This window comes from Callithrix jacchus, chromosome 21, assembly GCF_049354715.1.
Source record: "Callithrix jacchus isolate 240 chromosome 21, calJac240_pri, whole genome shotgun sequence".
Classification (NCBI taxonomy): domain Eukaryota; kingdom Metazoa; phylum Chordata; class Mammalia; order Primates; family Cebidae; genus Callithrix; species Callithrix jacchus.
Window position 1 is genome coordinate 37,744,012 of NC_133522.1, and position 21,769 is coordinate 37,765,780.

At 47.1% G+C, this 21,769-nt stretch overlaps 2 pseudogenes; both read left to right on the top strand.

Annotated features, from left to right (window-relative positions):
- Positions 1 to 17,090, top strand: part of LOC100407167 (glyceraldehyde-3-phosphate dehydrogenase pseudogene) — a 39,766-nt pseudogene extending 22,676 nt beyond the window's left edge.
- Positions 17,091 to 17,907: 817 nt separating this feature from the next.
- Positions 17,908 to 18,790, top strand: LOC100407529 (chromatin modification-related protein MEAF6 pseudogene; annotated as a pseudogene).
- Positions 18,791 to 21,769: the final 2,979 nt, after the last annotated feature.

Sequence of the window (21,769 nt, forward strand, 5' to 3'; positions counted from 1 at the left end):
CGAGCCAGGCCCTCTGCCGAGCATCAGATCCATTGCTGTCATTTAAGCCACTCAGTTTATGGGGTCAGTGGCCCTCGCAAACCAACACAGATTTTGGGACTGGTATTTGTGAATCTGGCCTTTCTTGGGAAATAGGTCTATTGCCTATGTAAATAACAAGTATGTTACAGTAAGGTCATACTGGAATAGGATGGGTCCTTAGAAGAAGAGAAGAGGCCAGGTGTGGAGGCTCATGCCTGTAATTCCGGTACGTTGGGAGGCCAAGGCAGGAGGATTCCTTAAGGCCAGGAATTTGAGACCAACCTGAACAAAACAGGGAGATCCCATTTGTACAAAAAAAAAAAATTTTTTTTTTAAATCAGCCGAGCATGGTGGCATGTGCCTATGATCTTGGCTACTCAGGAGGCTAAGGTGGGAGGATCACTTGAGCCTGGGGAGTTGAGGCTGGAGTGAGCTGTGATCGCATGGCTGTACTCCAGCCTGGGTGACAGAGCAAGGCCCTGTCTCAGAAAGAAGAAGAAGAAGAGGACGAAGAAGGACGAGGAGGAGGAGGAGGAAGAGGAGGAGAAACAGATGAATACAGAGGGAAGACAGCCATGTAGCCATGAGACAGTGGAGGCAGAGTCCACTGCTTCAAGAAATGCCAAGAATTGCTGGCAGCCACCAGAAGCCAGGATGGAGGCATGGAACAGATTTCTTCCTGAGACCCCAGGGAGGAGCCAAACCTGCCTACTGACACCTTGATTTTGGATGTCCGCACTCCAGACTGTAAGGGAATAAATTCCTGTTGTTTTAAGCCACCCAGTTTGTGGTCCTCTATTTAGCAGCCCGAGGAAATAAATACACCAAGCTTCCATTTAACCATTTTTCTGGTTTTGTAGGAGGAAAGCAAATCCTTCCTTAGCCTTGGTATCTTCCATCCTTCCTGCGTCTCTGCAACGCCTTCCTAACTCCTCCCCGAGGCTTCGGTCCTTCAGAGACAGCCTGTGCTGAACCTCCTCCTGCTCCAAATCTCCTCTGCATTACCCAAATTACCCTCTGTGTTACCCTCTGTGTTTCCCTCTGCCTCCTGAGACGCACATTCAGCCCTTGGCTCTCTTGTGAGCTCCCTCTGCATCCCTCTTGGTTAATTTTATCCTAGAAAAAGGGCCAAGTCTGGCCAAGGGAGGGATGGAGGAGCAGTTGAAGCTGGAGACCAGACCCTGAGCAGAGACAGACTCCTAGCTGACCTGACCCACGGAGCTTCAGTCTCCCGACAGAGAGGATGGAGAGCTACTGAGGGAATGTGTTCTCTTTCCGAGTCCATGGGGGGTACAGGCTTAAGGGCAAGAATTTCCCAGCACCATGCCCCCCTACCATCTCTCTCCATCTGGGAGATTCAATGGTTTATGTTTGAATTTCACTGGCGTAGGGAAAAAACTAAAAGTCAGTCACCCCGGTGGAAGTTTAAAGGAACTCCTTTCATTGGCCAGAGGAACTTGGGAAGGTGGAAATTTCTTCCAGGATAAATTCCCCTGCTCCTTCAACCACACTGGATTTCCAACTCTCTGGAATCCCCTCCCACATGGTGGGAGCTCCCTCTGGGATTTTCCCTCTGAAATCCCCTTCCACACTCTTCATGGAAGTCTTTCTCTTCTTCTCCTTTCCTTCTCTTTCCTCCACCTAAATAAAATCACCTTTCTGCAACCCTTCTTGGGTCTGATATTTATTTTTATGAGCATATGGTGCACCTTCAGTGTTCCCATCGCTTATTCTTTAAGAGGTTGGGGGCCAAGAACCCATAGCATTCTCTCGGGGGAGCTGTGCCTCACCAGCACCCAAGAACAAAACCAGGTTACACAACGACTGAGGGCTTGGGAACAGGAGAGTTCATTCAAATGCACGTCTTTATTGAGTGCCTGCTGTATGCTAGGTACAGTGCTAAATGGTGGGGGAGGTCACTAGGTAGGAATGCTTTCAGCTGCAAGTGACAGGACACTTGACTCATGGTGACCTAAACCAGGAGTTCGTTTGTTGTGTATTTGACAAGTCATCGGGAGGAGATGTGACATGGACATCTTCACAGATCCAGGGTTTTTCAGCTCTTTGACGCCACTGTCTTCTACATGTTGACATTGAACCTCATGTTCATTGCCTCATGGTTCTGAACGGTGAAGCCATGGACCAAGATGGGTATTACGGTCTTGAATTGTGTACCCCAATTATATGTTGCAGTCCTAACCCCTATATCCCAGAATGCAACTGCATTTGGAGATAGAACCTTGAAAGAGGCAATTAGGTTAAAATGGAGTCACCTGGAGAGACGCTAATCCAATCTGACTGGTGTCCTTACAAGAAAAGGAAATTTGAACACAAAGAGACATAAGGGTGTAAGGACACAGGAAAGACTATGAGACGACACAGCAAGAAGGTGGCCATCTGCGAGCCAAGGAGAGCAGTCTCAGAGAAGGTCAAACCTGCCCATTTCTTGATGTTGGACTTGCAACCTGCAGACCTGTGAGACAACAAATTCCATGCCACCCAATCTGGGACATTTTATTATGGTATCCCTAGTAAACTAATGCCATGGGGAAACATGGTGGTGAAAACAGGCTTGGGGTGGGCGGGAGGGAGAAGGAAGGCTCAGCCGGGTCTTTCGTTGACTCAAGCTGTTCACCCAAACTGCAGGGCTCTCCCCTCCCTGACAGTCGGGATCAGCCAGTTCCCCTTCACGCCCCCAGTCACTTTCTACCTTGCTTACAGTCTCCCGGGGACACACATTTCAGAGCAGAAGGATCCTCTCTACCACCACCAGCTTGTGAACTGTTCATTCTTTTCTTTTTCTTTCTTTTTTTTTTTTTGAGACAGAGTCTCCCTCTGTCGCCCAGGCTGGAGTGTAGTGGTGCAATCTCGGCTCACTATAACTTCTGCCACCTGGGTTCAAGCGATTCTCTTGCCTCAGTCTCATGACTAGCTGGGATTACAGGCACCCGCCACCATGTCCAGCTAATTTTTGTATTTTTAGTACAGAGTGGGGCTCACGTCTGTAATCCCAGCACTTTGGGAGGCTGAGATGGGTGGCTCACAAGGTCAGGAGTTCAAGAGCAGCCTGGCTAATATGATGAAACCCCACCTCTACTAAAAATACAAAAATTAACCAGGACTGGTGGCGCGTGACTATAATCCCAGCTACTTGGGAGGTTGGGGCAGGAGAATCACTTGAACCCGGGAGGCGGAAGTTGCAGTGAGCCGAGATCGCGCCACTGCACTCCAGCCTGGGCGACAAAGCAAGACTCTGTCTCAAAAAAAAAAAAAAAAAAAATTGTAAAACCTTCAATTTTCTATTTCCTGAAAATACAACTTTTTAATTAATACAGATGATGAAATCTCACAATAGAACATGAAAGATTTTCAGTTTTAGCCTAAAATTGTGCAAAAGATTTTACAACTATGATTATGAAATCAGTCTTGTTAATCTTGGAGAAACTATGAAGAAAGAAAAACAGACTAAAAGGTCAGAGCCGGGCAACATTTGTCCCAGTTATACACACAGTCTGGCTCTATTCATATAAAGTTTAAAGGTTCAACTCTATGACTTAGGAAGTTGCTGTGACTATGAAGAACAGCAGCGGACTGAATCCCACTGCAGTCAGGAAGCTGATCACCTACAGGGGAAGGGACGGTGGATCTTGGAAAGAGACTCATCGGCAGATTTTGCGGCTTTTCCCGACATTCAACTTACTGATTGTGTGATAGTTCCAGTGATGTTGGATTCAGTTTTTTATTAATTTGTACATATTTATATTTGAGCTTTCTGCATGTGTGTTATATTACACAATTAAAATATTTTAAAAATAGGGCCAGGCATGGTGGCTCATGCCTGTAATCCCAGCACTTTGGGAAGCTGAGGTGGGTGGATTGCTTGAGCCCAGGAGTTTAAGACTAGCCTGGGCAACACGGTGAAACCCTATCTCTACAAAAATTAAAAAAAAAAAATACAAAAAACTAGCCAAGCGTGGCGGTGCATGCTTGTAGGCCCAGCTACGTGGGAGGCTAAGGAGGGAGGATCACTTGAGCCCAAGAGGTGGAGGTTGCAGTAAGTTGAGCTCAGGCCACTGCATGCCAGCCAGGGTGACAGAGTGAGACTGTCTAAAAGTATATATATATATATATATATTTAAAAAATATTTATTTTCAAAAGAGAAAAAAGGAGGCTTTCAGATATTAAAAACCAAAATATTCTCTGGGGGAAAAATCTGGAAGAAGGTGTTGACCTGAGTTAGTTTGAGCACTTGGAAAGGACAGTGGTGGCGACAGGAGGCAGCACGAGGTCATTCAGAGTGAGTGAAGCCAAGTCTCTCAATTTTACTTCTGCATGGAATTACTAAGCTATTGGGTCATGGGTTGCAGAAAGCATTTGACGAGATCTCTCATGATATTCTTGGGGACCAAATGAATGTGTGCTGGACAAGACAAAAGAAAGTTAATCTCAATGGTTTATGGTAACAGATTTAAAACAGGGCTGTTGGGCATGGTGGCGCCTGCTTGTAATCCCAGCTACTTGGGAGGCTGAGGCAGGGGAATCGCGTGAACCCAGGTGAGCCGAGATTTCACCGTTGCACTCCAGCCTGGAAACAAGAGTGAGACTCCATCTCAAAACAAAACAAAACAAAACCAAAAACCATGGCTGTCAATTTTGCAATACTCTTTCTATAGAGAGGTGAACAAGCAGTGTTGCACTGGTAAATGTTTTTTGTCTTTGTTTTTGCTTTTGTTTTTTTTGAGACAGAGTCTCACTTCTTCACCCAGGCTAGAGTGTGCAGTGGTGTCATCTTGGCTCACTGCAACCTCCACCTCCCGGGTTCAAGCAATTCTCTGCCTCAGCCTCCTGAGTAGCTGGGATTACAGTTGCCCACCACCACGCTCAACTCATTTTTGTATTTTAGTAGAGAAAGGGTTTTACCATCTTGGCCAGACTGGTCTTAAACTCCTGACCTCATGATCCGCCTGCCTTGGCCTCCCAATGTGCTGGGATTACAGGTATGAGCCACCACGCCCAGCTGTACTGGTAAATGTTTAACGACTGGCTCTTTGAGGGAAAAAGTCCTGATTTGTAGTGTTTGCCAATTTCTGACGTATGTATTTCCACCATGGCCAATTTCTTTCCTTTTTTTTTTTGAGACGGAGTTTCGCTCTTGTTACCCAGGCTGGAGTGCAATGGCGCGATCTCGGCTCACTGCAACCTCCTCCTCCTGGGTTCAGGCAATTCTCCTGCCTCAGCCTCCCGAGTGGCTGGGATTACAGGCATGCGCCACCATGCCCAGCTAATTTTTTGTATTTTTAGTAGAGACGGGGTTTCACCATGTTGACCAGGATGGTCTCGATCTGTTGACCTCGTGATCCACCTGCCTCAGCCTCCCAAAGTGCTGGGATAACAAGCTTGAGCCACCGTGCCCGGCCTGCCGTGGCCAATTTCAAGGATGGCTATGTTTAACAACCAGCTTGCAACAGTCTTGAAACTATGAGTTGGTTCTCACTGGCCAGTACAAGCTGTCTGTCCTTTACTACTGGGTTTCTGTCTCCTCTTCTTGGAACTAGGCAGGTTGGTGACCACCTTGATGAAGTGTACCGCCGAAGTGACTGTGTGTGATTCCAAAAGCCAGTCATAAAGGTAGTGCCAACTTCTACTCTGATGCAGGAATGTTCACTCTGGGAGCCCCCAGCTGCCCTGAGCACCATGCTGGAAAGGCCACATACAGACGCTTCAGATGACAGTCCTTGCCGGACCCAGCCTGCCAGCCACCCCCACCAACATGCTGAATATGTGAATGAAACTGTTTGGACTCCTTGGACAGACCAAGTAACTCCGAAAAAAATGCCGTGAGGAACAAAACATCCCTTAGCTGAGTCCTGCCTGACTTCCAAAGTCATGAGATAACAAAATGTGTAATCCACTTGGGGCAGTTTGTATGCAGCAATGGTCATTGAAATACTTCCCACAGGCTGGGCACAATGGCTCACGCCTGTAATCCCAGCACTTTCGGAAGCTGAGGTAGGTGGATCCAGGAGTTCAAGACTAACCTGGGTAACACAGTGAGACCTTGTCTTTTTTTTTCTTCTTGAAACAGTCTTGCTCTATTGCCCAGAATGGAGTGCAGTGGTGTGATCTTGGCTCAGTGCAACCTCTGCCTCCCGGGTTCAAGTGATTCTCTTGCTTCAGCCTCCCGAATAGCTGGGATTACGGGCACATGCCACCATGTCCTGCTAATTTTTCTATTTTTAGTAGAGATGGGGTTTCGCCATGTTGAACAGGCTGGTCTTGAACTCCTGACCTCAAGTTATCCACCCGCCTTGGCTTCCCAAAGTGCTGGGATTACAGGTGTGAGCCACTGCACCCGGCTGAGACCTTATCTTTACAAAAAAAAAAAAATTAGCTGAGCATTGTGGCGTGTACCTGTAGTCCCAGCTACTCAAAAGGTTGAGGCGGGAGGATCCCTTGAGCCAGGGAGGCAGAGGCTGCAGTGAGCAGTGATTGCACCACTGCACTCCAGCCTGGTTGACAGAAGAAGATCCTGTCTCAAAAAAAAAGAAAAAGAAAAAGAAAAGAAATGCTTCCTATATATATCAACCGCTTTCTCTCTTGTCTTTCTCAACTGAAGAGACTGGACAGTGAAACACTAATACCAAGCCCCCTTTGCAGCTAGGTGTGACCATGTGTTGCAGCTTTGAGATGAGGGTAATGAGATGTCAGCTGAAAACACTGGGGAAGCTTTCTTTTCCTGAATATAAAGGCAAATGCTTAAGAGCAGAAGGTTTTTGCTCTCTGTCCTTTGCCATGCCTCATTTTTCCCACCTGGAATATGGATATGATGGTTTAAGGTACTGCAGCTATCCTGTGTCAGGAGAAATGAATGACGGGCTGGGCGCAGTGGCTCACGCCTGTAATCCCAGCACTTTGAGAGGTTGAGGTGGGCAGATCACCTTAGGTCAGGAATTTGAGACCAGCCTGGACAACATGTCGAAACCCGGTCTCTATTAAAAATACAAAAATTAAATGGGCCAGGCGTGGTGGCTCCTACCTATAATTCCAACACTTTGGGAGGCCGAGGCAGGTGGATCACGAGATCAAGAGATTGAGACCATCCTGGTCAACATGGTGAAACCCCGTCTCTACTAAAAATACAAAAATTAGCTGGCCATGGTGGTACACGCCTGTAGTCCCAGCTACTCGAGAGGCTGAGGCTGGAGAATCGCTTGAACCCAGGTGGCGGAGGTTGCGGTGAGCCGAGATCGCACCATTGCACTCCAGCCTGGGTAACAAGAGTGAAACTCCGACTCAAAAAACAAAAAAACAAAAATTAGCTGGGCGTGGTGGCGTGCGCCTGTAATCCCAGCTATTTCGGAGACTGAGGCAAGAGAATCGCCTGAACCCGGGAGGTGGAGGCTGTAGTGAGCTGAGAGCGAGATCAGGCTACTGCACTACAGCCTAGGGGACGAATGAGACTCCGTCTCCAAAAAAAGGCGGGGGAGGCTGGGTACAGTAGCTCACGCCTGTAATCCCAGCACTTTGGAAGGCCAAGGCAGGTGGATAATCCTGGCCAACATGGTGAAACCCCATCTCTACTAAAATACAAAACACTAGCCGGGCATGGTGGTGCGCGCCTGTAGTCACAGCTACTTGGGAGGCTGAGGCAGGGGAATCACTTGAACCTGGGAGGCGGAGGTTGCAATGAGTCGCGATTGCACCGCTACAGTCCAGCCTGGCGACAGAGTGAGACTCCGTCTCAAAAAAAAAAAAAAAGAAAACTAGACGCTAAAGAGAGCTAGGAAAAGAGAAGGGTTCCATCCTCAGCGGCAGCAGTCCGTGGTTACCTGCTTCTGGATTGTATGTTTCATGCTTAAGCCATTGTTGCGTTTCCTGCCGCTCACAGCTAGAAGCAATTCCAGTGGACATGTGTTAGATAAATCAATTTGTAGCAGGTTGAATGACTGAAATCAAAGCGGTTTAATCAGAGCTGGTTTCAAAGGGGTGTGACCTGTGCAGTGACACGGGGCCTCACCTTCAGAAGGGCACATGCTGGGTTTAATGCTCCACTAGCTCCACTTTGAAATTCTAAATAATTTTGAGCAAGGGGCCTGCATTTTCATTTTGCACTGGACCCCGCAAATTATGTAGCCAGCCAGACCTGGATTTAATGAATCAGTAGGATCCTAAATGAAATTTGTAAATGATCAATAAGCTCTGTCCTCAGACTTGGCCATTGGACGTTTTTATTAAAGTCACAGAAGAGGACATAGAAGACTATCAGATTTGTAAATAGCACAAAATTTGATAAATAGCCAATTAGTTAGATGACATATTTAATATTTTAAAAAAATCTACATAGTCAGGAAACTCAAATTAAAAAGAAGACATTTAACAAGAGATAAATGAGAACCCCTATATTTGGTTTTATTTTAATTTCCAACCCAAGGGCAGAACAGTTCACGTGGAAGGAGCTTTTTTTTTTTTTTTTTTTTTTGAGACGGAGTTTCGCTCTTGTTACCCAGGCTGGAGTGCAATGGCGCAATCTCGGCTCACCGCAACCTCCGCCTCCTGGGTTCAGGCAATTCTCCTGCCTCAGCCTCCCGAGTAGCTGGGATTACAGGCACGCACCACTGTGCCCAGCTAATTTTTTGTATTTTTAGTAGTGACGGGGTTTCACCATGTTGACCAGGATGGTCCCGATCTGCTGACCTCGTGATCCACCCGCCTCGGCCTCCCAAGGAAGGAGCTTTGTTGTAGGGTCAGGGGGTTGGGGTCTTGGAATTGCAACACTATGTGTCTCAAGTAAATCACCACTTCCTTGGGTGACAAAGATTTCCTTTGTAAGGTAAAGGGTTTAACTGGGTGATACAGGATTGCATTATTCTAAGTGAGCCATTGTCCTGGATTTGAAAATATTACCATATAGTGATACATGGTAATAACATTTCATGTAGGAAGGAGTCATGTGTATATCTTCTTAAAACTTGGAGCTGGGCTGGGTGTGGTGGCTCATGCCTGTAATCCCAGCACTTTGGGAGGCCAAGATGGGTGGATCAAGAGGTTAGGAGATCGAGACCATCCTGGCTAACAGTGAAACCCCGTCTCTACTAAAAATACAAAAAATTAGCAGGGTGTGGTAGTATATGCCTGTAGTCCCAGCCACTAGTGAGGCTGAGGCAGGAGAATCACTTGAACCTAGGAGGTGGAATCAGTGAGCCGAGATTGTGCCACGGCACTGCAGCCTGGGTGACAGAGTGAGACTGTCTCAAAAAACAAAACAAAAAACTTAGAGCTGGGTTGGTATCAGGTGAGTGTGATACACACACACCCCCACACCACACACACACCCCCACACCACACACACACCCCCACACCACACACACAATATTAATTTGCATATAGTGGTTATAAATGAAAATATCACATATTTATAAATAATTTTATTTTTATCACATTATAGTCACCCAGAAGATATCATATTATCCAATAAAGGTTTGCATATAATAATAATGAGAAAAATTCATGTAATATTTCCCTAACATTTATTGTTTAAAACTGATGTCATATTTTCCTAATATTCCAAAACCTATTGGAATTTGGATTGTCTTTTTGCCCATTTGGGGACATCAGAAATTGCCTTGTGTGTTACAATTGCTAATGATGTTAATACTATCTGCGGAGCATACAAGGACTGGGAAAGATTGGTTATACAAAAATACAAATAAAACATTCCTAGCCGGGCGCGGTGGCTCAAGCCTGCAATCCCAGCACTTGGGAGGCCGAGGTGGGTGGAGCACGAGGTCAAGAGATCGAGACCATCCTGGTCAAAATGGTGAAACCCCATCTCTACTAAAAATACAAAAAAATTAGCTGGGCATGGTGGTACGTGCCTGTAATCCCAGCTACTCAGGAGGCTGAGGCAGAATTGCCTGAACCCAGGAGGTGGAGGTTGCAGTGAGCCGAGATCCCGCCATTGCACTCCAGCCTGGGTAACAAAAGCGAAACTCCGTCTCAAAAAAAAAAAAAAAAACATTCCTTATTCATTTTCTTCTCATCATACTCCCCAGCCCCAAAAGAAATCAAGCCTCAATTGTCACAGAATTATTGGTCAGTGATCAGCAATAAAAGAGTGAAACAGCCTGTTTCATGCCTATAATCCCAGCACTTTGGGAGGCCGAGGTGGGTGGATCACCTGAGGTCAGGAGTTTGAGACCAGCCCGGCCAACAAGGTGAAATCCTGTCTCTATCAAAAAATGCAAAAATCAGCCAGATGTGGTGCTGCATGCCTGTAATTCCAGCTACTTGGGAGGCTGAGGCAGGAGAATTGCTTGAACCTAGGAGGCGGATATTGCAGTGAGCTGAGATGCACCACTGCACTCCAGCCTGGGCGACAGAGAGAAACTGTTGTCTCAAAACAAAACCAAACCAGAACTCGCCTCTTTTTCTTACTGCAACAATTAAATGAGATGATCCAAGCAAAGGGCTGGGTGCAAGATAAGCCCTCAATAAATGAGTTCTTCTAATCATACCTTCACCTCATGGCCAAAACTGCCAGCTAAATCCTCTTCAGTGTCAAATAAATGAAATTCAAGGAAACTAAATCAATTACAGCCCGACAGAAGCTACCCATCTTTGGGCTGAAACAATAGGAACAAGTCCAGGATGGCCAGGGCTGTAAAGTTTGTTTCCATTTACACTAGAGTTACCTACAAAATGAAATTCTCCCAGCGTGAATGTCAGGACAACGATGAGGTGGTGGTGCCATCTGCTGGTCACTAAGCAACAATTCTGTGACAACTGAGGCTTGATTTCTTAGAGGGTGTGAGGAGGAGAAAACGAATGAGGATTTCTTTGTATTTTTGTACGACCAGTCTTTCCAGGCCCTTGTGTGCTCAGCAGGTAGTAATAACATTGTCAGCAATTTTAATACACAAGGCAATTTCCGATGTCCATGAATGGGTAATTTTGCACTTAGATGATACTAGGGAAACACACAAGCCTTGTTTTCATAGGACAGCACGGTTGAAAAACAATGGATTTTGTAGTTGATCCCAAGATCTAGTCCCAGTGCAACCACTTTCCAGGTGGTCTTGGGTAAATGACTTAACCACCCTTAGCCTTGCTTTTCTCTGCTGTAGAGTGACTAACAGAGCCTTCGAACAGCGTCTGGGTAGACTTGGGGGTGGCGGAGAGTGTCTTGAAGACTTTCCAAAGCCTCCAAAGGTACATGGTGGCATTTTGTTTATTTGTTTGTTTTTTGAAACACTCTCGCTCTGTTGCCTAGGCTGGAGTGCAGTGGCTGGATCTCGGCTCATTGCAACCTCCACCTCCTGGGTTGAAGTGATTCTCCTGCCTCAGCCTCCTGAGTAGTTAGGTGTGTGCCACCATGCCTGGCTAATTTTTGTATTTTTAGTAGAGACGCGGTTTCACCATGTTGACCAATCTGGTCTTGAACTCCTGACCTGGTGATCCGCCCGCCTTGGCCTCCCAAAATGCTGGGATTACAGACCTGAGCCACCTCGCCTGGCCCAGATGGGTGGTTTTAAGAGGAGCAGTGTGCAGATTCCAATCTCCACTCTCTCCCTGATATGGTTTGGAACTGTGATCTCACCCAAATCTCCTGTTGAATGGTAATCCCAGTGTTGAAGGTGGGGCCTGGTGACAAATGATTGGATCATCGGGGTGGCTTTCTCATAAATGGCTTAGCACCAGACTTGGTGCTGTCCTCATGATGGTGAGTGTGTTCTTGCAAGTCCCGGTCGTTGAAAAGTGTGTGGCTCATCCTCCTTTGCTTTCTCTCTTGCTCCTGCCATGTAAGATGAGCCTGCTCCTGCTTCCCATCCACTATGAGTAAGTTTCCTGAGGCCTCTCCAGAGGAAAAGCTGCCATGTTTCCTGTATAGCCTGCAGACCCAGGAGCTACCCAAGCCTCTTTTGTTTGTTTGTTTGTTTTTTCTTGAGATGGAGTCTTGCTCTGTTGCCAGGCTGGAGTTCAGGGGCTCCATCTCTGCTCACTGCAACCTTTACCTCCCAGGTTCAGGTGATTCTCCTGCCTCAGCCTCCTGAGTAGCTGGGACTACAGGTGCGTGCCACCATGCCCATCTAATTTTTGTACTTTTAGTAGAGGGGTTGTCAACGTGCTAGTGGCCAGGATGGTCTCGATCTCTTGACCTGCAATCTACCCACCTTGGCCTCCCAAAGTCCTTAGATTATAGGCGTGAGCCACTGTGCCTGGCCTTTTTCTTTTCTTTTCTTTCGAGATGTAGTTGCATTCTGTCTCCTTTGGTTGAAGTGCAGTGGCAAGATCTTAGGTCACCACAACCTCCCCTTCCTGGGTTCAAGTGATTCTCCTGCCTCAGCCTCCTGAGTAGCTAAGATTATAGGCATGAGTCACAACGCCTGGCTAATTTTTTTTTTTTTCTATTTTTAGTAGAGACAAGTTCTCACCATATTGGCCAGGCTAGTCTTGAACTCATGACCTCAAGCCATCTGCCTGCCTCGGCCTCCCAGAATGCTGAGATTGTAGGTGTGAGCCAGTGCGTTCGATCTCAAACTGGTTTTTAGACTTCATGATCCCTCTTCCCCTTTTCTGGAGGAAGGCGTCCCAACCACCTTCCCTCAGTCTTATTGAAGTGCACTTTTGGCCAGGCGCGGTGGCTCAAGCCTGTAATCCCAGCACTTTGGGAGGCTGAGGCAGGTGGATCACAAGGTTAAGAGATCGAGACCATCCTGGTCAACATGGTGACCCCGTCTCTACTAAAAATACAAAAAAATTAGCTGGGCATGGTGGCGCATGCCCGTAATCCTAGCTACTCAGGAGGCTAAGGCAGGAGAATTGCCTGAACCCAGGAGGCGGAGGTTGCGGTGAGCCGAGATCGCGCCATTGCACTCCAGCCTGGGTAACAAGAGCGAAACTCCGTCTCAAAAAATAAAAATAAAAATAAAGTGCACTTTCACCCCAGGTAACCTCTGGGCACTAAACAAAGGCATAAAGAGACATATCTGTGCAGGGATGAAAATGTGAATGACTAATAACGGGGTTACAAGTTCCGATGAGTCATTTTATTTCCCAAGCATGTTTTACCCAAAATCAAAGGAAGACCTAATTGAATCTCCTAATCTTTAAAATATTAAAAGTTACTTCGGCTGGGCGCAGTGGTTCATGCCTATAATCCCAGCACTTTGGGAGGCTGAAGCGGTTGGATCACCTGAGGTCAGGAGTTCAAGACCAGCCTGACCAACATGGAGAAACTCTGTCTCTACTAAAAATACAAAATTAGCTAGGTATGGTGGTGCAGGTGGGTGGGGTGGCTCATGCCTATAATCCCAGCACTGTGGCAGGCCAAGGTGGGAGACTGCTTGAGCCTAAGAGTTCACGACCAGCTGGGCAACAAAGCAAGCATCTTTACAAAAAATAAAACAATTAGCCAGGCCCGGTGGCATAGGCCTGTAGTCCCAGCTCCTTGGGAGGCTGAAGTGGGAGGATCGCTTGAGGCCAGGAGTTGGAGGCTGCAGTGAGCCAAGACTGCTCCTCTGTACTCCAGCCTGGGCATCAGAGTGAGACCTTGTCTCAAAAAAAAAAAAGTTACATCTATGTATAATTCTATTTATATAACATTCCTGAAATGACAACATCATGGAGATGGATTACAAATCAGTAGTTGCCAGGGGTGAGGGACGATGGGGTCAAGGGGTGGGTGTGATGATTAAGGGGCAGCACCAGGGAGATCTTTTAGATGAAAGCATTCCATTTCTTCTTTTTTTGTTTCGAGACGGAGCCTTGCTCTATAACCTGGATGGAGGGCAGTGGCACAATCTTGGCTCACTGCAACCTCTGCCTCCTGAGTAGCTGGGATTACAGGCGCACACCACCATGCTTGGCTAATTTTCGTATTTTCAGTAGAGATGGGGATTCACCATGGGCTGGTCTCAAACTCCTAACCTCAGGTGATCTGCCTGCCTCGGCCTCCCAAAGTGCTGGGATTACAGGCGTGAGCCAATGTACCTTATGTGAATCTACACATGTAAGCAAATGACACAGAAGTACACACACATGTCATACCAATGTCAATTTTCTGGTTTTGATATTCTCCTTTGATAAGATTAGTCATTGCGGAAAATCAGGTGAAGGGTAGGTACAGCAGTCCTGTCTGCTTATCTTTGCAACTTCCAGAGAATTTATCATTTATAATTTGCAACTTCCAGAGAATTTATAATTTATAATTTGCAACTTCCAGAGAATTATAATTATTATTAATTCCAGAGAATTAATAATAATTTTAAAAAGATGTATGCTCTGAGAAACAAGCCTGTCATAAATCAAGAGATGGTATATTACAGTGGTGTTAATCAATCCTTTGAATTCCTTCAGCATTATATGTCAGAAATCATTTAGTGAAATAACTTCTTTTTCTTTTTTTTTTTGAGACAGAGTTTCACTTTTGTTGCCCAGGCTGGAGTACAATGGGGGGTGCAATCTCCACTCACCACAACCTCCACCTCCCACGTTCAAGTGATTCTCCTTCCTCAGCCTCCCAAGTAGCTGGGATTACAGGTGCCCACCACCACGCCCAGCTAATTTTTGCCTTTTTAGTAGAGACGGGGTTTCACCATGTTGACTAGGATGGTCTCGATCTCCTGACGTCAGGTGATCTGCCCACTTCGGCCTCCCAAAGTGCTGGGATTACAGGCTTGAGCCACTGTGCCCTTCCCTTCGTATCAGTCCCAGGTCTTTAGAAAAACTCAACCAATTGTCAACCAGAAAATGTTTAAATTCACCTGGAGGCACATCTCCCCTACCCTCCCCACACTCTGCTTTGAGTTGTCCCTCATTTCTGGACCAAATCAATGAATTCAATGAATTTCTTTTTTTTTTTTTTTTTTTTTTTTTGAGACTGAGTTTTGTTGTTGTTACCCAGACTGGAGTGCAATGGCACGGCTCACCGCAACCTCCGCCTCCTGGGTTCAAGCAATTCTCCTGCCCCAGCCTCCCGAGTAGGTGGGACTACAAGTGCGCACCACCACGCCCAGCTAATTTTTGTATTTTTAGTAGAGACGGGGTTTCACCTTGTTGACTAGGATGGTCTCGATCTCTTGACCTTGTGATCCACCCGCCTTAGCCTCCCAAAGTGCTGGATTATAGGCGTGAGCCACCACGCCCAGCCGAATTCAATGAATTTCTTAAATGTATTCGATTGATGTCTCATGTCTCTAAAATGTATGAAACCAAGCTATGCCCCAACCACCTTGGGAACATGTTCTGGGGACCCCCTAAGCACTGTGTCATGGGCCATGGTTGCTCACATTTGACTCAGAATTAATATCTTCAAATATTTTACAGAGTTCAACTCTTTTCCTTGACAATGGTGAACATTATAATATATTTTTGTCGTTTTAATCAACTGTATACTACTGATTATAATTACAAATTAATCCAAATTAAAGGACCTTATAATCTTATAATCATGGGAAATTGAAAACACACACACACACACAGACACACACACACACAGACACACACATTATAAATGTATATTTGGCCAGGCATGGTGGCTCACGTCTATAATCCCAGCACTTTGGGAGGCTGAGGCAGGTGGATGACCTGAGGTCAGGAGTTTGAGACCAGCCTGGCCAACATGGTGAAACCCTGTCTCTACTAAAAATACAAAAAATTAGCCAGGAGTGGTGGTACATGCCTGTAGTCTCAGCTACTCCGGAGGCTGAGGCATGAGAATCCCTTGAACGTGGGAGGTGGAGGTGGCAGTGAGCCAAGATTGAACTACTGCAGAGAAGACTAGGCAACAGTCTCCAAAATAAATAAATAAGTAAACGAATGTATATTTATGTATAATTTTGTTGCAGAGAAGTGAAGGGTGATCAACAAAAGATCTTCAAGCATATATTAGAATCAAATCCTGTAAGAGCATAGAACAGAAATAAAAGTAGAAGAAAAAATGGGCGAAATTTCTGACTATTAAAGAGTTTGGGCTCTCTGCTCCTCCTGTTTAACAGCCAGCCACATCTTGTCTCCCGTCGCCAGCCACATCCCTGAGACACCGTGGGGAAGGTAAGGTTAGCGTCAACGGATTTGGTCGTATTGGGCACCTGGTCACCAGGGCTGCTTTTAACTCTGGTAAAGTGGCTATCGTCGCCATCAATGATCCCTTCATTGACCTCAACTACATGGTCTACAAATTCCAGTATGGTTCCACCCATGGCAAATTCCATGGCACTGTCAAGGCTGAGAATGGGAAGCTTGTCATCAGTGGAAATCCCATCACCATCTTCCAGGAGATCCCTCCAAAATCAAGTGGGGCGATGCTGGCGCTGAGTATGTGGTGGAGTCCACTGGCATCTTCATCACCATGGAGAAGGCTGGGGCTCTTTTGCAGGGGGGAGCCAACAGGGTCATCATATCTGCCCCCTCTGCTCATGCCCCCATGTTCGTGATGGGCGTGAACCATGAGAAGTAGGACAACAGCCTCAAGATCGTCAGCAATGCCTCCTGCACCACCAACTGCTTAGCGCCCCTGGCCAAGGTCATCCATGACAACTTTGGTATCGTGGAAGGACTGATGACCACCGTCCACGCCATCACTGCCACCCAGAAGACCGTGGATGGCCCCTCCGGGAAACTGTGGCATGTTGGCCGTGAGGCTCTCCAGAACATCATCCCTGCCTCTACTGGCGCTGCCAAGGCCATGGGCAAGGTCATCCCTGAGCTGAACGGGAAGCTCACTGGCATGGCCTTCCGTGTCCCCACTGCCAACGTGTCAGTGGTGGACCTGACCTGCCGTCTGGAAAAGCCTGCCAAATATGACAATATCAAGAAGGTGTGAGGCAGGCGTCGGAGGGCCCCCTCAAGGGCATCCTGGGCTACACTGAGCACCAGGTGGTGTCCTCTGACTTCAACAGCGACACCCATTCTTCCACCTTAGATGCTGAGGCTGGCATTGCTCTCAATGACCACTTCGTCAAGCTCATTTCCTGGTATGACAATGAATTTGGCTACAGCAACAGGGTGGTGAACCTCATGTCCCACATGGCCTCCAAGGAGTAAGACCCCTGGACCACCAGCGCCAGCGAGAGCATAAGAGGAAGAGAGGCCCTCACTGCTGGGGAGTCTCTGACACACTGAGTCCCTCACCACACCAAATTGTCCCTCCTCAAAGTTTCCATCCAGACCCCTTGAAGAGGGAGGGGCCTAGGGAGCCCCACCTTGTCGTGTACCATCAATAAAGTCCCCTATGCTCAGCCAAAAAAATTTTAAAAAAATAAAGAGTTTGTTCACTATTTTGGGAATGGATATGGTCATCAAAACAACGGGGTATTTAGGTTCTGCCAGACACATTTAAAAGTGATCTAAGAGACCGGCACAGTGGCTCACGCCTGTAATCCCAGCACTTTGGGAGGCCAAGGCAGGCAGATCACCTGAAGTCAGGAGTTTGAGACCAATCTGACCAACATGGTGAAACCCCATCTCTACCAAAAATACAAAACTTAGCTGGGTGTGGTGGCGCGTGCCTGTAGTACCAACTACTCGGGAGGCTAAGGCAGGAGAATCGCTTGAACCTGGGAGGCAGAGGTTGCAGTGAGTTGAGATCGTGCCACTGTACTCCAGCCTGGGCAACAGAGTGAGACTCCCTCTCAAAAAAAAAAAAAGTGATCTAGAGTTTTATTTGAAAATGTCAGTATCAACAATATAGGATAAATGATATCTTTTGCAACTACTTAAGTAATGAAAAAATGATTTTTTAAATGTTAGAACCTTAAAAAGCATAAGGGGTAGGCTTTTTGAAAGCTCTTCTAGGACACATGTAAATAAAAACTTTTAGTCATCAATATTATCAAGAATTTATCTGGCAAAGTGGTTTTGAAAATCTCTGAGGTCATGAGCATAACATGAATAGGGTGGTCCTGTTACACAACCGTTTTCCCATAAGTGTCCATTTGCATCCTGTTAGGAAAGCCATCTGTATTAGGATAATTTCAGTGTGAGTGACCAAAACCTGACTCACGCTGGATTTAATTAGAAAAGATCACCTGTCCCCAGCCGCGCGCCGCCACCGCCGCCCGCCTCAGCCCAGCGTGGCGATGCACCCAACACCCGGCGGGAGCTGGCGGAGGTGGTGAAGCGGGAGCAGGAGCTGGCGGAAACACTGGCAAACTCGGAGCGACAGATCTATGCTTTTGAGGGAAGCTACCTGGAGGACACTCAGATGTATGGCAATATTATTCCTGACCAATCAAAAAAACTCCAGTAGCAAAAATGATCCAAGGGACCGAAGTTTCAGGAAGCTGAACGGCTCTTCAGTAAATCCTGTTACTTCAGCAGCTGCAGTAAGTGCATTGGCAGGAGTGCAGGAGCCGCTCATTGAAAAGAGGGAGCCAGGAAGTGGGACAGAAAGTGACACTTCTCCAGACTTCCACAATCGGGAAAACGAGCCTAGCCAGGAGGACCGAGGATCTGGATGGGTCTGTGCAGGGAGTGAAACCTCAGACGGCTGCTTCCTCTACTTCCTCAGGGAGCCGCCACAGCAGCCATAAAAAGCGAAAGAATAAAAACCCGTGGATGGTAAGAAACTTCTGGGAGTTAAAAGAACATGTTAAAAAAATAATAAAATAAAATAAAAAATAAAAACCCGCACAGGTCAGTGGCAGAGATCCCACCCCTGCAGCTTCCATGACCATTACAGTGAAGGGAATTGCCTAGAGTGACAACGCTGTACGATTGTTGCAGAGCCTTTCTGTTGCTGATGGCAAGAACGTCCTTTGGTCCAAGTGAACAGTCTAATTTGCTCAAAGAGAGGAATTGGTGGACATTACAGTAACCCTCAAGGAAGACTCCAGGATCCTTCTCACTGTTTCGAGTGCAGAATAGTTTTATTCCATAAAACCTTGTTTCATATGGTGAACATGGGATACTTTTAAAAGAGAAACAGGAGAAATAGAAAGGGGATCTGTGTGATAGACAGTATTTGAAAAATGCCACTAGTACATAATGGGGAGCTGTAAAGTGGGATAAAGTCTTCTGCTGTGAATCCTGATCTTTGCCTACTTTTATTTCTTCGTGGATGGAGAGAACTGATTTGACATGCCTTTTTTTCTCTTTAAATACAAGTTTTTTAAATTGCTTGTGAAAAAAAAAAGATCGCCTGTTGGCCTATTAACTGGAAAAGCTGGGGTGGCAGGACCCAAATGCTTAGCTGGCCCCCCACTTCTCTCCACCTCTACTTTCCTCTTGGATGGGTTCAGTTTTGGGCCAACTTTCCTCATGGTAGCAAAACAGCTGCTAGTAGCCCTGTTCCTAACCATCCTTCCTCCCAGTTTAGCAATCTCAGTGGGGAGAGAACTCTCGGTAGGTGCAGTGAAACTGTGAGTCAATGAAACCTCTTTCCTTTATAAATTACCCAGTCTCAGGCAGTTATTTATAGCAGCATGAGAAAACTAATACACTGTGGAAACCAAGTGAAATGATTTGAGCTTCCAAGGAGCGATGGCAGCAGGATGGCCAACCCTGGGGCAGCGCCCACCTGAAGAGGAGCCCTGGCTGTGCCTCCCTATGGGAAGCAGCTAGGGAGGTTCTGTTTTGTTTTGTTTTTTTTTTTTTTGAGACGGAGTTTTGGACTTGTTACCCAGGCTGGAGTGCAATGGCGCGACCTCGGCTCACCGCAACCTCTGCCTCCTGGGTTCAGGCAATTCTCCTGCCTCAGCCTCCTGAGTAGCTGGGATTTCAGGCGCGCACCACCATGCCCAGTATTTTTAGTAGAGACGGGGTTTCACCATGTTGACCAGGATGGTCTTGATCTCTTGACCTCGTGATCCCAAAGTGCTGGGATTACAGGCTTGAGCCACCGCGCCCGGCCCAGGAGTTGGTTTTGTAGGTCTGGGGTAAACAGTGGAAAGTTACAGAAGTTATAGTTGGTGGTTTTTTGCAAGCTGGGAGGGGATCGTAGGGTGTGGTGTCACAAGGTTGGCCAAGGTCAGCCACAAAGGCCTTGTCAATTGAGGTTAGAATAAGAAAGAAGAATGTCTCAAGTTAGTCAGGTGCCGCAGGGGCTGATGGTGTACGTGCAGGCCACAGAGATTACCAGGCTGTTCATGGCGGTCAGACCTTACAGTTCAGCCATCACCACCACCCATCTCCAGAACTTTTCTATCATCCTAGGCTAACTCTCCGTACCCATTTAACAATTTTCCTGCTCCTCTAGTTCCCAGAAACCTTTATTATACTTCCTGTGTCTATGAATTTGTCTCCTCTAGGTGTCTCATGTAAGTGGAATCATAAAGTATTTGCCCTTTTGTGACAGGCTTATGTCACTTAGCATAATGTCCTCAAGGTCCATCTATGTTGTAGCATGTGTCAGATTATTATTGTTTTGGCTGAGCATGGTGGCTCACACATGTAATCCCAGCACTCTGGGAGGCCAAGGCAGGAGGACCGCTTGAGGCCAGGAGTTCAAGACCAGCCTGGCCAACATGGTGAAACCCTCTCTCTCCTAAAAATACAAAAATTGGCTGGGTGTGATGGCAGTTGCCTGTAATCCCAGCTACTTGGGAGGCTGAGGCAGGTGAATCACTTAAACCTGGGAGGTGGAGGTTGCAGTGAGCCAAGATTGCGCCACTGCACTCCAGCCTGGGCAACAGAGCAAGACTCTGTCTTAAAAAAAAAAAAAAAAAAGAAGAAGAAGAAGAGAATGAAAGAGAGAGAAGCAGAACTAGCAGAAGTGAGGCGAGGTCCTTGCTTAGTTAGCTCTCCCCTGCCTTGCTCCCCTTCTCCTGTGAGCCCCCCTCGGTAAAGCCTGCACAAGGGGCTTAGGAGTGTGGGTAAGAGAAAGAGACACCACAGAGATCCCTTCTCAGTGACAGTGGGCCCCAAGGCATGAACCTGACCTCTGCAGCCCCAAGCCTACCCCTTTGGGGACTCGGTATTTGGCACAGTAACACTTTTATAAGTATTGGCTTTTCTAGGTTAACAATACAGACAGCCCACACAGACGACAGTCCACTTTAACCAGGACGTGCTGGAAGGGTGGGGCTGCTGCATATAAGGGCTTTGAGCTTCTGTGAAGCGTGAATCACTGTGCATGAGCCGCTGGGCTGATTATTCTCCGTGCCCTTCTTAGCATTTCTTCCTCCTTCCCGGCCCTGCTGTGTGCCCTGGAGGCCTGACCTCTGTGGACACATTTCCCTTTTGTGTTGCTGTGCGTTTGGCCAATGAGGGGTCCTGAGAAGAGGCTGGAGGGCAGGAGAAGCAGCGGGGGTTTTGCTTCCCTGTCCCTCCCTACTTGTAGGGATGCTGCTGGTGGCTTTGGGCTCCTCACCCAGCTCCAGCTCTCATCACGCTCAGCCACGCTCTCTCCTCCCCTGACCTCTACCATGGTGCCTGATGCCAAGAGACTTCACCGTCCTGCTTTGTAAAAATTAGCCCCGCATGCTAGTTTGTAAACAGACTCTGTTAAATTCTTTGCAGAATTCTATTTGAGTGTGGCTTTGGTCCCCTGCTGGAGCTCTGACGCTACAGACATCCCCATGAGAAAGCTTTGGCCGTGGGCAAGGGCAGGAAGGGGTCACAGGACTGTGGTGTCATTTCTCTGCCTTCAATTAGTTACTAATATGTTGTAATACTGTTGATGTCAGTAAGATCCAGAATGAGGCTGGGCAAGGTGGCTCACGCCTGTAATCCCAGCACTTTAGAAGGCAGAGGCAGGAGGTTGGCTTGAGGCCAGGAGTTTGATACCAACCTGGCAACATGGTGAGACCC